Source organism: Carlito syrichta, unplaced genomic scaffold (genome assembly GCF_000164805.1).
Source record: "Carlito syrichta isolate Samal-C Ts95f unplaced genomic scaffold, Tarsius_syrichta-2.0.1 Scaffold305791, whole genome shotgun sequence".
Taxonomy (NCBI): Eukaryota; Metazoa; Chordata; class Mammalia; order Primates; family Tarsiidae; genus Carlito; species Carlito syrichta.
Window position 1 is genome coordinate 757,420 of NW_007249887.1, and position 17,565 is coordinate 774,984.

Genomic DNA, 17,565 nt, shown 5'->3' on the forward strand with positions numbered 1-17,565 from the left:
TGTGCAGGTATCATTATGGTAGAATGACTTGAGTTCTTCCGGGTATATTCCCAATAGAGGGATTGCTGGGTTATATGGAGGGGCAATTTCTAGTTCTTTCAGAAATCACCACATTGACTTCCAAAGAGGTTACACCTAGTTTACATTCCCCACTAGCAATGTAGAAGCATTCCTTTTTCTCCACATCCTTGCCAGCATCTGTTGTTGTTTGTTTTATTAATGATGGCCATTCTTACTGGAGTTAGGAGGTATCTCAATGTGGTTTTGATTTGCATTTCTCTGATGATGAGTGAGGTTGAGCACTTTTGTGTCTGTTGGCTGTCTTTATATCTTCTTTTGAGAAATGTCTATTCATGTCTTTTGCCCACTTTTGAATGGGATGGTTTGGTTTTTTTCCTTTCAGCACATTTGAGTTCCTTGTAGATCCTAGATGTTAGGCCTTTGTCAGATATACAGTTGGCAAATATTTTTTCCCATTCTGTGAGCTGTTTCCCCACTCTCTTGATGGTTTCTTTTGCTTTGCAGAGGCTTGTCAGTTTGATGAGGTCCCACTTGTCTATCTTCTCTCTTATGGCATGGGCACTTGGGGTTTTGATCAGGAATTGGTTGCCAGTTCCAATTTCCATAAGGGGATCTACTATGTTTTCTAAGATTCTTATAGTTTGAGGTTTTACATTTAGATCTTTGATCCATTTAGAGTTAATTTTTGTGTATGGTGATAGGTAGGGGTCTGGTTTCAATCTTCTGCATGTGATTAGACAGTTTTCCCAGCATCATTTTCTGAATAAGTTCTCCTCTCCCCAGTGGTTGTTGTTAGAGGCTTTGTCAAAGATGAGTTGGTTGAGAAATTGAGGCTTTGCTTCTGGAATCTCTATCCTGTTCCATTGGTCTTTATACCTGTTCTTGTACCAATACCAGGCTGTTTTGGTTATTGTAGCCTTATAGTAAAGTTTGAAGTCTGGAAGTGGGTATCACTGCGTTTTAAAGTCATTGAACAAGAAAATTCAGAAAGCAAATTGTTGATTTTGTTTGGTCATTCTCAAGGTGACATGAACTTTACGATTTACAGTTTTGATCGCAAGACCCAAGGTCTGCTAGACTTGTGCCACACATAAATCAGTCCATAGTCTAAGGGACTTGGTCTGTTTTAAAATGTACTTTGTAGCTTAAAAGTACTGCATCCAACAACTAAGGCTTCTGTTTGAAAGTTCACTTGATACCATAAATAATTACCAATTAACCTAATGAAGGCTGACGTTTTTGAGATTTGACCCTTCTTCGGCTAACCTTTCCCCTTCTTCCCTTCCTCTCTTTTTCTTATTCAACTCTCCCTCCCTTCATTCCTTTGATCCTCCCTCCTTTCTTTTTTTCCCTTTGTTTTTCCTTCTTTCTACAGTTAAGCCTCAAAGCTATAATTAATGGAATGAGATAGGCATACATATAAAATTCACACACCTCTTACAGTAATGTTAATCAATTCTTCTGTGCAAAGCCCTTCAACAAAACCACAGCCTCAGTATCAAAACAGAAGAGCCCTCCTAGACCATCTTATCCAATTCAACCATTTTACAAATCAAGAAAAGGAATTTTCTATTCCATTGACATGGTTGAGAATCATCTTAAGGTTTATTGAGTCATCATATTGGATTTCACACAATAATGGCAGATACTTTTTTGTAATATTTTATTAAGTTAGCAGGCCCAGAACTATACTGACCAACACAGTTAGCCACTGACATGTGGCAATTGAGCCCTCAAAACACAGCAAGTTTGAATTGGGATATGCTGTCAGTGTAAAACACACAATGGATTTTGAAAACAGTATGAAAAAAAGTAAAATATTCATAATTTTTATATTGATTACATAGTGAAATTGTAATGTTTTAGATATATTGGGTTAAGTAAAATATATTACTGAAATTTGCTTTATCTGTCCTTGTTTACTTTTTTAATGTGACTACTAGAAAATTTTATATTAAATATGTAGCTCATTTTTGACCCATTGTATTTCTATTCTATTCCAGAATAATACTACCTATCTCATGTAAGATTTTTACTGGTTGACTAATAAGCCTTTGTAGTAAGTTCCTAAGCTCATACAACACTGATAGGTATAGAAATGGATTTACCTACAAAAAAAGTGGATCAGGGCTGGTGCAGTGGCTCATGCCTGCGATTCCAGCATTTTGGGAGGCAGGAGGGTCACTTGAGCCCAAGAGTTTGAGACCAGCCTGGGCAACAGAGCGAGACCTCCACCTCTAGAAAAAAAAATTTTTTAATTAGCTGGGTGTGGTAGCATGTGCCTGTAGTCCTAGCTACTCAGAAGGCTGAGGCAGAAGAATCATTTGAACCCAGGAGTTCGAGGTTGTGGTGAGCCATTATCATGTCACTACCCTCCAGTCAGGACAATAGAGTGAGACCCCAATTCAAAAAAAAAAAGTGGATCATATGTCCTAGAGGACACTGAGAATGTACTGGTCAGATTCAGTAATGACGATGAATGTAATGAGTTGTCCAAGGTCACACAGCTTTATTAGTAGTACAGAGATGATTCCAGGGCTCAGGACTTCTTATTTGCTCATTGACCTTTTATTATGGAAGGTTCAATGGACAAAATTGTGAAATCGTTTTCAATAGCTGCAAAACTGATTTTAGTTGAATTCAACAAATAGTTGAATGCCTAATAGGTGCCAGGTATTTTACAAGGTAGTAGAAATCGAAGGGCTGAAGTTTTATCACTCTAATGTCTAGGGAACACTTCTTGAATTCTAAATGAAAAGCAGAATTACTTTAATCAAACTTTCCTCATATTCATAATTTAAATATGACTATATTCACGTGGGCATGCTTCTTCATTTTAAAGCTCTGAACTGAATATGTGATCAATGTAAGAAAGCTATTATATTTTTCATAAAATGCTACTCTATGTTAAGAAAAAATGTATTAATTTTAGCTTTTAAAAATACTCATCAAAACCATTATTAAAAGATTTTTCCCAAAATAATCATTTCTTCTGGTTATAATTTAGTTAAAACTTAAGTGTACTATCTGAAATGTACTATTATATTCTTTTCTTAAAGGACCACATTTTGACATCTATTGATATCATTATGATCACGAGGTTTATAAATGTTCTTCTGTTACTAAGTAGCAAATTGCAATTTTTTACTATAGATAACTCTTACAAATAACCTTGGTGAATTTATGGTAATTGCACTTTATTCAGAGTAATTCTTCATTGAGAGACTATGAAAGGAATTACTTTAATTACTTGCTGTAAACCTCTGAACACTGTTGCTCTCAGTTCTTTTTTTCTTCTATCATCTTGGCTTTATCTAGTTGTTTAGAAAACACATCTTTTAAACTTTAAAATAAATTCTACCTTATGAGGTCTTCTTCCAGTATGGTGATGAATTCACCACATTAATTTTTAATTAATGTTTGCATTTATATTCATAAGCTTTTAAGCTATTTTATCAAGTGTTGGTATTTAAACCATGCTGGCTTCACAAATCAGAGGATTTCCATAATTTTCCATCAATCAGATTAGTTCAAATACAGGAAATTGTGCCTGTGCCTGCCTTGTAGTAAAAAAAAAAAAAACAGTTCGTAAAAACAGTCACTCGGGCTGATGTATTTTTAAACTATTTATCCAACAGCCTTTTCAATTTTTTTTATTTTTATCAGTTCCCTACTTTTTCTTTCTTAGGTCACTTTTGCTCATTTGTGTTTTACCAGAAATAGTGTTCTCTAGATTTTCAAATTTATTGTCACTAGTTTACACATAATCTTCTCTTTAAAAGGTTTTATTTTTTAATTATTTCATGTCTATGTTGATATCCCCTTTCTCATTCTTAATTTATCATTTATATTTTTTTCCCTCTTTACTTAATTGGGTTTACTAATTTTTCCCAAGAACCCAGGTTTTTATTTTATTTACTTTTCATTTACTTTTTTAAAGTCTGTTTCACAATTTCAAAATTTATCTCTATTAAATCTCTGTTTCTACTAGCTTTTGGTTTGTTTGATTGCTTTCTTTTCTAGTATCATCATTTTAATTTTAAATCATATATTTTCAGCTCATCTATTTTTAAAATAAGCAAATAATATTTTAAGTACCCAGGTAGGAGAGGAAAAAGGGGACAAAGTACATTATTTTCTTTACGTCCTCTTCTTTGTCATTTGACTTCTTGCCAAAATATGATCTTGTTTCTGTGGTTTGACAGAAAAACAAAGCAATCAAGTAAATTTTTTATCTGTGACTTGTTGTCTGAGGTCCCACAGAAACTGTGTTGGGTAGGGAAGGGAAAATCTTCATAGTCCACAGTCATTCAATGATAACCTTTCCACTGTGAAACTGATCTCCGCTCAGACATTTCTGCCCCTCCTGGACCCCATGAACACTGGCATCTATGCCCAATAGTGGTGGGTTAATCTCTGGCTAAACTGTGGGATGTTGAAAACATTCAGTGTAAATAAAATGAAAATCAATTTTAAGGTGATATTACAAATGTTCTTCAAGCACCTAAAGTAGTGCTTTGACTATCAAAATACTTAGAGCCAACTTTGGGAATATTGATGAAGTTATTCACAACTATTTGTGCAAAATTAGCCCTCTTTGATCATTTCAGGCAAATCAAATGTGAAGTGATGGATGCCACATAAGGCTTTCATATATTATTGGGGTTTTTTTTCCCCTTGTGCCTACAAAAGCCAACACAGTCCATTCTTTGTTGATTCTAAAAGTTATGGCTTAGTTGTCATAAATAATTGTGTTAAATATCAGATGACACAAATTTCATAACTCTTTAGAGACAAAGCTGTTCCTTTATATGCTTGCTATGAAATTTCTAGTTTCATTTTAAACATATTCACTTTAAGTAAAGTTTTCTAGTAAAAATTATCCCATTTTTACACTTAGCACCATTCCCAGAAACCATGTGAAAACCTTTTTTGCCTTCTTCCTACAGTAGAATAGAAGTAAAAAGGAATAAAGAAAGAAGACATCCAGAAATAATTTAACTGCTTCCTAGTTCCAACCAGGCCTTCCTCACATGGTTTTATTACTAGTTTTTTGCTGTGTTCTGAAGATGATGGCAAAAAACAAAACAAAACAAAACAAAAAAAACCCTGGAATAGCATATCAGAAGCGTAGATTCCGGTGTCAGGCTACTGTGGTTTGTGAGAAACCTTTGCTACTCACTGATTGCATAGTGTTGGGCAATTTAACCAACCTCTCTGCATCCTCCTAAAATGGAGATGATACTAACAGCACCTATCAATTACAGCCCTGCCATAAGGATAGGGAGTTAAAACATGTCAAGTTCTTAAATCAGTGACTGGTCTATAGTGATACATTTCCAATCAAGTTAACTGCTGTTGTTATTCATATATTCATGCTCAAATGCCAAGTATAAAAGCATATACATCTAATTGCGTAGTTGAGTTAGTTATCCCTGATTGCCTTTGAATGGTTTCTTTGAAGTCAATAAATGAGCGTTCACTATGATAGGTGATTAGGTATTTCAGCATATTTTGGTTACCAAGTAGAAAAATTAACACTAAACAGCATTGTATTTCTAATTATTCCATTTGGTAATAACAACAGATGATACAAACACTTGATCTTGAAAATAAAGATTATAAATAAATCCTTTTCTATTCCAACAATATTATCCCTATTATTTTTCAATTTGTTATACAACTTAATGTTACTTTAGAAAAAAAAATCACAATTCCAAAGAACAATAAAAATATCTGGCAAAATTATATTATCTTACTCTCTCTACACTAAGAAAAGACACTAAAACCTTAATGCATATGCATGATCTTTTGCTATTAAAATACAGAAACACCAAAATTCAACTGCTTTACAGGTGCATAATAAGAATGACAAATGTTTGTACCTGTGTGGATGATTCTATTCCTTCTGTTTTTTTTTTTATTCCTGTTACTTATTTTTTTATTCAAATACATTAATTACAGCAACATACAAGTTGCCAGTTGCTTTTAAAATCTAGGTTATGTTTTCCTGGATGTCATATCGGTATACCAAATCTATTCAGCTATACTTGAAAATGTTTTGATTAATTGTTTTAAAATACATCCTGATAACTTGTTTTAGAAGCTCCAGGTTCTCTCTAGAAAACTTTTTAAAAATATATGCTTTCTTTCCCCCATCAACTGTCTTTTTTCCAAATCCTTGGGGCTGCAAGTGTAGCATCCTGAATGCTTGGATGTTAAAACTATTTGCTCATAATTTGGCAAATACTTCACAGTGACCTATGTGCCAGATAAAACAGTCATAGTCCCTGTCCTCACTGAGGTAAGTTAAATAAGTAGTCATACAAATAAATGCATAGTTACAATCTTCTGTAAATGAGAAAGAAGATTTTCTAATTTAAATCAGAAAGTCAGGAAAGGCCTCTCTGGATCTGAGAAAGCTATTGCAATAGTTCACGCAAGAGATGGTGGATCGGACTTGCATAGTGCCTGTGGAATGGAGAGAAGAGAATGGGTTTGAGATAAATCTTACAAGTAGAATAACAGGACCCTTCAATAGACTGGAGGAGAAAAAAGGAAGAACTGAAGATTGCACAAACATTATAACGTGCAACTTTTTGGATAAAGGTGCCATTTACTGAACTGGGGAAGACTGAAACAGAAGTTGATTTTGAGGGGATTAAGTATGTTTACTATAGATGCTTGTAAGACATTCATATTGAAATATCAAATAAGGAATTGGATATAACAGTTCTATATCTTAGAAGAGAGGTGTGATTAGGATCAAGTTGAACTGTTGGGATTTAGACAGACTAAAAGCCAAGAAGTAGATAAGATTGCCCAAGACCAGAGTGTGAGTTAAGAAAAGAAGAAGACTTATAACTAAGTCTCCATTAATTTTAACATTTAGAGATTGCTTGGGGATCATCAAAATGTCTAATTTGATTAAGAAATCCAATTGAACACTATTAAGTAGGAGCTATATCCCCATCCTCCAAAGGAGAAAACCTAGGCTTAAAAAGGGTAAGTAATTTATCCTAGTTCGTGTAAGTTATCAGGATGATAGATACAAACCTAGGGCTTTGTGAAACCAAATCTCCATTCATTTCCTGCATTATGTTGTCAGACATACTATTTTTAAAAGTACTGCTTTCCCATCTGCTAACTTGGAACTGTATCTAACATGCTCTTCTATCAGTGCATATATTTCTCTCTTCCCTAAAATATTACATTCACACTATGAGTTTTGTCTTGCTAAGAAGAATATATCATTAGCACACATGATTGTATGCCGTGAATATGGACATTTTCAAATAAAAAACGAATAACTCCTCCTGGAGAAAATAAAAGACTGACATTTTACCCCCTTGCAGTGTGGCCTTGAATGAGTCATTGGATTTCTTTGAGCCACAGATTCCTCATCTATAAAAAAGTCAAAGAATACCATCTCTCAGGACAGCAGAACATGAAATAAAATGGCACATATTAAAATGCTTGTAAACTGGAAAATATTTTACAAGTAGCCATTAGTAGTAATAGTAGTAGTGTTTTCATTTCCTGGGTCATTATATTATGCTTCTACCAAGATCACTAAAGTTTTCTTAATCTCACAATTCATCTCTTCAAAATAGTATTATAACAAGATGTAAATTTTTTAAAAACTTTACTTAAAATTAAAGAAGCTATATTGGGATCAATATACAAAACTAAATGAACAATTGTCAAAACTATAATTATTTTTAGATGTGATATGCTTTCTTCTTAACAGGTTTTAAAATTTTTCTGTGATATTTTTCAATTTTTATCCCTTTGATAAATAATTTTCACATAGTTATAATAGTTTTACTCAACATTATTTTATATCTGTGTACTATTCCATGTGTCTAGATATCTTACGTTTATTGTAATGAATACACAGGGTTTCACAGAGATAAAACCAGAAATTATTAACCAGTCCCAACCTATAACTGAAAATTTAAAGTATTCTCACTTTTTTGCAATTTATAATTCTGCTAATGAACACCTTTTTAAAAGTTTTTTTCTTTACACATAGCTTTCTATTTTATTTTTAAGTTATATTATAAACAGTGATACAACTGCCTTCTTTGAAGTCGAGGGGAAGAGGAGGGAAGAAGCCCTGATATGTTCCATTGGTCACTTATGTGGTGTTCGTACTCCTGTCATGGTGATTTCAAACTCCAAGGGGCAATCAAAGACATAAGCAGCAAGATCCTACAGGAATCAAGGCAAGAGTACCTGGAGGACACTGTTAAGTGTAAGAAGCCAGACACAAACAACGACAAATATCTCATGATCTATTTTATAAATGGAATCTAAAAAATATCAAAGTCAAAGAAGCCAAGAATAGAAAAGTGGTTACCAGGGGACAGGATGGAGGAGGTAGGAGGAATTGAGATGTTGGCCAAAGGATACATTTCAGTTAGACAGAAAGAATAAATTCAAGAGATCTATTGCACAAAGTGGTGACCATAGTTAATAACAATATAGTATATATTTGAAAAATGCTAAGAGAGTATATTTTAAGTGTTCTTACCACAAAAAAAGTATGAAGAAATGGATATGTTAATTAACTTAATCTAACCATTCCATAGTACATACATAAATCAAAACACTGCATGTCCCCCATAAATACATGCAATTCTTATTTGACAAATAAATAAATAGAAATCAAGACAAGAGCAATATTGATCACAAAGCAAAATGTAAGATGTAGCAACAACCTGACAAGATGAACATTATCCAAAAAATTCTCACACCCTCTAACTGTTCGATTCTATTATAGAAAATTCACCTTAGGATCAGTGGTAGCGGGACCCACCTCAAACTGGCTGATTGTTAAAATTTATAAGCTAATTGTTAAGCATGGCTTTTATTTAAAATAAACATATTAATTTATAATGAAATACATTATATTTAAAACAAAGATAAATGCTGTCATCTTATCACATTCTAATTTTTTTACTACATTTTACTATTATCTATGCTCTTGAGGTTTTTACATCTAGAGTGTGCAATGCATATCTCTTCCCAACTCTGCACTCAGTGATGTCATATTGGTCATAAAAAACAGGGGTTAATACAAACTTTTTTTCGCCAGTATTTTGACTGTTGACTTTAGACGTTAGAGACTTGTCTGTAGAGATAAGGAAACTGCTGTTTACCAGCAGACTGAGAAAGTTGGGCATAGACAAGGAATTAGGAAAATGGCAGATGATTTTCGAGCTTAATAGAACAGACTCAGAGATGGATCTTGGAGGAACAAAATGTAGACAGATGGTAATACGAAATAGAAAATAAAGTGTGACTATACTGATATGTTCAGAAAGTAGAATATCATTAAGTTAGAAAAAGGCTAACTTACAAATGAAGGTACTGAGAGGTCGTAGGTGCTTAAGTTTTCTACGGTAACTACGGCAGTAAGAGCCCAAACTGTGTGCCGAGGTGCTCCAGAGCACCAAAATAAACTCACAAGGGCACCTTAAATTCTTGTGATACTTGACATCTGTCAAACATGACTTGAACTAGTTGCTAAAGGTATTCACAGTTTCAACATTACATCATGCTACATTTCTTTTGGTGATGATATACCTTTGAAAAGCTATAATTTTGGTGGTTACTAGGATTAAAGTACAAATGCCTCGTGAAAATCAATGAGGAACAGAAAATTGTCAATAGAAATTTTTTTTAAATTGTTGTTTACCAGTGGACTGAGAAAAGTGCACATAGATAAGGAAGCAAATGAAGGTGATGGTATCCAATCTGATCCCAAGGTTTGAGAAGTTACACAGTGTCCAACAGGCATACGTATTTTCTTAGTAACTGCTATTATTTAAGAATAAAATTAAAACACTATTTCTATTTCAATTTTTTTTCAAATGGCTACTATTGTTGGAACTCAAATGCTTATTAAGTTGTTTAGATTTAACTACTTACTGAAAAGAACTGTTTAATTCTTTTTTTTTCTTTCTTCATAGACCATGAAAAATGATACGGACACAAAAAGTGCTGAAAAAGTTTGAAGCTTAACTTCAAACCATCAGGAAGGAATCTGTGGAATTCTGGGTGCAGAACACCACAAAGCTTAGCCATAACAATGTAAAAAGGGGTTTACTCTGTAATCCCAGCACTTTGGAAGACGGAGATAGGAGGATTGCTTGAGTTTAGGAGCCCAAGATCAGCCCTGGGCAACACAGGGAGACCTCACCTCTACAAAAAATTTTAAAACGGAGCCAGGCATGCTGTTGTACACCTGTAGTCCCCAACTACTCGGAAGGCTGAGGCAGAAAGATCATTCTAGCCCAGGAGGTTGAGGCTGTGGTGAGTCGTGATTATGCCTGGGTGGCAGAGTGAGACCTGGACTCAAAAAAAAAAGTAAAAAGCCAATGTTGTATTGAAAATATGAAAAGTGACTAAAGCTCAGAAGTAAAGTGTAGGCCAAATGAAAACAAGTAACGATGCATTCAGCATCTCCCAATTCACTTTATGAGACCAGCATTATCCTGATACCAAAACCAAAAAATAAAGCTACAGACTAGCTTTTCTCATAAAACTAAATGTAACAATCCTCAACAAAATATTAGCAAGGTGAACTCAACAAAATACTAAAAAGTGACCAAGTGGAGTGCATCCCAGTAATATAAGACTGGTTCAACATTCAGACATCATTTAAGTTGTCGTATCAACAAACTGAAAAAGAAACACTATATGATCACCTCAGAGAAAACATTTGACAATTCAATATCCATTCATGATTTTTAAAAAAATTCTCAGCAAACTATCAGCTTTCTTAATGTAATAAACAGCATTTACAAAAAAGAGTTACAAATATAGTTAATATCACAATTAAGGGTGAGCAACAGATTGCTTTCCCTTTCATATTAGGAACAAAGTAAAGGTGAGTGCTCTTACCACTGCTTTTGACATCATAATAGAGGTTTTAGCCAAGGCAGTAAGAAAAAAAAAAAAAAAGGTGGAGTGGGGAGATGGAGAGTGTGGAGGAGGAGAGAGGAAATAGAACTGTCTATTCACAGACAATGTAAGTTTCTACATAGAAAATCCTGAACTAGGCTAGGTGTGATGACTCACACCCATAATCCCAGCACTTTGGGAGGCCAAGGCGGGAGGATTGCTTGAGCCCAGGAGTTTGAGACCAGCCTGAGCAATATAGCCAGACCTCACCTCTACAAAAAAAATTTAAAAATTAGCTGGACTTGGAGGTGTGTACCTGTAATCTCAGCCACTTGGGAGACTGAGGTGGAAGGATCTCCTAAACCCAGAAGGTCGAAGCTATGGTGAGTTAGAACTGTGTCACTCCAGACTCAGTGACAGAGTGAGACCTCAGCTTAAAAAAAAAAAAAAAAGCTATTAGCACTAATAAGTGAGTTTAGTAAGATCACAAAACACAAGGTCATTCTACAAAATCAATCATATTTCTATATATTAGTAATAAGCAATTTGAAGATACAGTAACAGTCAAAGGATTGTCATTTACAATAGCGCAGCAAAGCATGAAATATCTAGGTATTAATAGGTGCAAAGATATGTGCAAGATATGTATATGGAGAAGTAGAAAACAAATATGATGAAATACATTTTTAAACGAGCTAAATAAATGGAAAGGTACACTGTACTCATGGATTTGAGGTCTCGATACTGTTAAGATGTCAACTATTGATTTTGCTCTTTATACACTCAATGCAATTCTTATCAAAATTTCAGCAGTTTTTTTTTTAGAAATCAAAAAGTCAGTTCTAAAATTTATATGAAGTAAAAAAAGAAGAAAAAACTAGAATAGCCAGGACAATTTTGATAAAGAAGAACAAAGCTGGAGGATTCATCCTACTTGATTTCAACTTGCTATATAGATTTATAATAATAGACAGTATGGCATTGGACATTTAGAGCAATAGAAAAGAACTGAGAGTCTAGTAAGAGACCCCCACATATATGAACTGATTTTTGACAAGGTATTAAGGCAATTCATTTTTCAACAAATGGTACTGAAACATTTGTATACTCGTATGCAAAAAGCATTTTCTTTTTCTTTCTTTTTTTTTTTTTGAGTTGGAGTCTCCCTTTGTCGCCCAGACTGGAGTGCAGTGGCCGTTCCCAGCCACTGCAGCCTCGACCTGCTGGGCTCCAGCGATCCTTCTGCCTCAGCCTTCCAAGTAGCTGGAACTACAGGAACGCGCTACCACGCCTGGCTAATTTTTGATTGATTGTAGAGATGAGGTCTCGCCAAGTTGCCCAGGCGGGTCTTGAACCCACGGACTCAGGCAATCCACTCACTTCGGTCACACGCTTGATCTATACCTAACAATCCCATTACAAAAATTAACTCAAAAAGGACTACAGAAGAGATTTAAACTTAAAATCTCAAACTATCACACGTCTAGAAGAAAACTTAGAAGAAAATCTTTGTGATCCTAGGTTAGGAAAAGATTTCTTAGATTTGACAACAAAAGCACAATCCAGAAAGAAAAAAGTCAATAACTCAGACTTCATTAAAGTAAAAACTTCTGCTCTTTGAAAAATATTGTTAAGAACAAAAAGGCAAGCCACAGACTGGGAGAAAATATTTGCAAACCCTACAGGGCATAGAACTTGTATTCAGAATATATAAAGAACACTAAAAACAAATAAGAAGAAAATGAACAGGCCAGGTTCGGTGGCTCAGCCTGTAATCCCAGCACTTTGGGAGGCTGAGGTGAGTGAATTGCCTGAGCCTGTGTGTTGAAGACACGCCTGGGCAACTTGGCGAGACCTCATCTCTACAATAAATAAAAAATTAGCACGCACCTGTAGTCCCGGCCACTTGGAAGGCAGAAGGATTGCGGAAGCCCTGCAGGTCGAGGCTGTGGTGGCCAGGAGCGTGCCACTGCACTCCAGTCTGAGGGACAGAGTGAGACTCCAACTCAAAAAAAAAAAGAAAGAAAAAGAAAATGAGCAATGCAATATAAAATGGGTAAAATTAGGCTGGATTTCAGTGGCATGACTGTGGCTTACTGCAGCCTTGATCTCCAGGGCTCAGACGATCCTTCTGCCTCACCCTCCCAAGTAACTGGGGCTACAGGCGTGCACCACCACACAGATAATTTTTTGATTTGTGGTAGAGATTAGGTCTTTCTATGTTACCTAGGTTAGTCTGGAACTCCCGGGTCCAAGTAACCCTCCTGTCTTGGCCTCCCAAAGTGCTGGGATTACAGACATGAACTATCACATCCAGCCAAAATGGGCAAAATATTTGAACAGGCACTTTGCCACAAAAGATATATAGATGGCAAATACGCACATGAAAAGAAAAAGGTTTGCTATCACTAGTCAGAGAAATGCGAATTAAACCACAATGGAATAAAACTATTAGAATGGCTAAATACAGAATACCAAATGCTGGGAAGGAGGCTGAACAACTGCAACTCTTATACAGTGCTGGTAGGAGCACAAAAATGCTTCAGCCACTTCAGAAGGGTTCCTTATAAAGTGTAACATACAGCTGCCATATAACCTAGCAATCTCACAGCTCAGTATATTTGCCCAAATGAAGTGAAACTTATATTCACACAATGTTTGTAAATGTTTATGGAGGCATTATCTGTAATCACCTAAAAGCAAAAATATGAGAGGGACTCAAGAAAACATGGAATTATCTTTTTTATTTTTGTTTTTGGAAGATAGACCCCTTGTAGTACACTCCAAATTTGTTCCTCCAGATCGAAGAGTCAGCAAAAGTTTTTATCTGGAAGTTTTGAGAAGGTTGCATCACAATTTGTGGAAGAAATGTCCTGAGTAGTGACTCACAGGTGACTGGTTCCTCCATCATGACAATGCACCTGGCCCACACCATGCTGAGTGTTCAGCAATTTTTGACCAAAAAAGCAAGAGCCCCATACCCCACCCTCCCTATTCACCTGATCTCACTCTGAGCAACTTTTTTTTTGTTTACTCAGATGAAAAAAGTCCTCAAAAGGGAAACGTTTTGCTGATGTGGAAGAGGTGAAACAAAAAAACGGCAGAAGCACCAAATTAAGGCATTAAAATTGACGAGTTCAAAACTGTTTTGAGCAGTGGAAAAACATCCTGATAGATGCATTGCTTCAAATGGAAAGTACTTTGAAGGTGACTGAAGTTTAAACATGTAAGAATAAATACACAATTTTTTCATAACTAAATTTCGGAGTTTTTTGGGTCCCCTCTCATAACTGAAATATCACTCATCTGGGAAAAGTATAAACAGGCTCTGTTTCATTCATGCAATAGAATACTACTCAGCAATAATTTTAAAAAGATCAGTCTACTTACACACAAAACATCATGAGTTCATCTTAAATACTTTTTGCTAAGTGAAAGAAGCCAGACTCAATGAACTTTTTATGTACAATTTCATGGAGATGACATTCTGGAGGAGGCAAAACTATAAGAACAGAAAAGATACAAGTTGTCAGAAACTGGGGATAGAGCACACGGAGTTTACTAGGGTAAAGGAAGCATTTTACATCTTGATTGAAGTGGTTATACAACCGTATGCTTTTTTAGAAACACACAAGACTGGACACTAAAAACTGAATATTACTGGAAGTAAACTGCATTTTAATTTTTAAAAATAAAAAAATAATTATCTACAGAGGGAAGATGGAATGAATATACCTTGTTTTGTTTACTTACTTTGAAACTATGTAAATATTTTACTTAAATATAAGACAAAATTTTAAATGTAATAAAACACTATAAAAATCTATCAAGAAAAACTGGCCAGGTGCAGTGGATCACACCTATAATTCCAGCACTTTGAAAGGCCAAGGCAGGAGGATTGCTTGAGTCCAGGAGTTTGAGACCAGCCTGAGCAACATAGCAGGACCTTGCCTCTACAGCAAATCAAAAAATTAGCTGGGCAGGGTGACCTGTGTCTGTAGTACCTGTAATGCCAGCACTTTGAGAGGCCAAGGTGAGAGGATTTCCTGAGCCTGAGAATTTGAGACCAGGCTGGGCAACATAGCAAGACCTTGTCTCTACAATAAACTTTTAAAAAATTAGCCAGGTATGGTGGTGCACGCTTTTAGTCCCAGTTACTTTGGAGGAAGACAACCCGAGGCAGGAAGACAACTTGAACTCAGGAGGTCAAGCCGTGGTGAGCCGTGATTGTGTCACTACACAACAGAGTGAGACTCCAACTCAAAATTAAGCCATTCAAAATTACTTTAAAGCACAATAATTAATTGTAGCTATTTAGTGAGATAGAGTCCCTAAAGGCAAAAAGAAATCATATTGTTATGGTAGTGTTGGTATTTTTATTCTGAGACCATAAGACTAATGAGGGTAAGTTAAAGCCTTATAGTCATGAACTGAATTGGAAGTATTAGTATGACTTCAAAATGTATTTTATCTTTAAAAAAAATTTCCTAAATTTTAGTGGGCAAAAGATACAAATGGACATTTCTCAAAAGAAGACATATGAGCAACCAACAGATACATGAAAAAATGCTCATCCTCACTAATAAAGAAATGCAAATTAAAACGACACTGCGATACCACCTAACTCCAGTCAGGATGACCATCATCAATAACTCAAAAAACAACAGATACTGGAGAGGATGTGGGAAAAGGGAACACTTCTACACTGTTGATGGAAGTGTAAACTAGTACAGCCTCTGTGGAAAACAGAGTGGTAATTCCTAAAAGATCTAAAAATTGACCTTCCATACAATCCAGCAATCCCCCTTCTGGGAAATACCCAGAGGAACTCAAATCACGCTATGAAAAGGACACCTGCACACACATGTTTATTGCATGTTATTATTCACAATAGCAAAAACATGGAATCAACCGTGCTGCCCATCAAAAGTGGACTGGATAAAAAAAGTGTGGGAAATAAACACAATGGAATATTACAAAGTAACAAAGAAGGACAAAATTAAGAACTTTACAGAATCTTGGAAGGATTTAGAGTCTATAATACTCAGTGATCTATCACAGAAACAAAGAACTGAATGCCACATGTTCTCACTCATAAGCTGACCCTGAACAATTATCATAATATTATAAAAAATGGATTGGCAGTAGTGAGAAACTGCCAGGGGAGGGAAGGGGGTCACACTTCATCAATAAGGTACCTGATCTCAAACCAGGTGAAGCGAGGACCAAAGTAAGGCCCAAACATTACCTGTACAATGACCATTTGTATATCTAATCCTAAATTTAAAAACAAAAACTAAAAATCATTTCCTAACATTTTGTCCTGCAAAAGCCTAGAAACAATGACCACCCCAGTAGCAATGATCCACACTCGCCACTTTAATTGTGGTCTCTAAATACCATTTCCCAACTCTAGGATCCAGGGCTTCTTGGAAAATTAACCGATTCCAGGTCAGAGGCAGAAAATATAAAGATTAACCAGGCATACTTTTTCACATAAGACTGTGAAAGAACTATTGGGTTATGTCAAAAGTACCTGAGAGTCGACTTGAAGAAGCTTCCATTACTGAAGATACTTATAAATCTAAACATTAATAAGTATAGTGGCAGTGATTTGGAGCACATTAAATATGTTTTAAGATGAGATTATAATGGCAGTTAAAAAAAAAACAACTCATGGTCACTTTGGGAAGATGCTAGGAAAACATTATTTTGAAGAATGGTAAACCAATAGAAAGAATCAAGCATTTAATCAGTTTTTCAAATACAATATACACTGAGGTGACCAAATAGTTGGTGAGGGCAAGTGACTCTTTTTAGAAGTACCCCAACTAAAAAATGAAGAAGGGATAACAGAATTAGATATCACTATTTTGTAAGACTTAATCAAATAATAGTTCTGGCCCAGCAGTGTGGCTCACACCTGTAATGCCAGCACTTTAAGAGGCCAAAGTGAGAGGATTGCCTGAGCCGGAGACTTTGAGACCAGCCTGGGCAACATAGCAAGACCTTGTCTCTACAATCAACTTTTTAAAAATTAGCCAGGTGTGGTGGTGCACGCTTTTAGTTCCAGCTACTTTGGAGGTTGAGGCAAAAGGATTGCCTGAGCTCAGTCGGTCAAGGCTGTGGTAGCTGTGATTGTGCCACTACACTCCAGCCTGGGCTACAGCAGCCTCGACCTGCTGGGCTCTGGCGATTCTTCCGCCTCAGCCTTCCAAGTAGCTGGAACTACAGGCGCGCGCTACCACGCCCGACTAATTTTTTGATTTATTGTAGATGAGGTCTCACCAGCTTGCTCAGGCTGGTCTCGAACCCCTGAGCTCAGGCAATCCTCTCACTTCAGCCTCCCAGAGTGCTGGGATTACGGGCTTAAGCCACCTCGCCTGGCAAAATAATATTATTATGATGATTTTTAAACATACAAAAACCAGAAAGAGGATAATGAGCCTCTGTGTTCTCGTCAGTAAGCTTTTCAAAAATGACCAAAGCATGGACTCTTGTTTCACGGGTAGCCCCACCCACTCACCTTCCCCCATTATCTTGAACAAACCCCAGACTTCATTTAGTACAGGAGTCCTTCATTGTGCATCTTTAAAAAATAAGACTTCTTTTTTTTTTTTTTTTTTGAGTTAG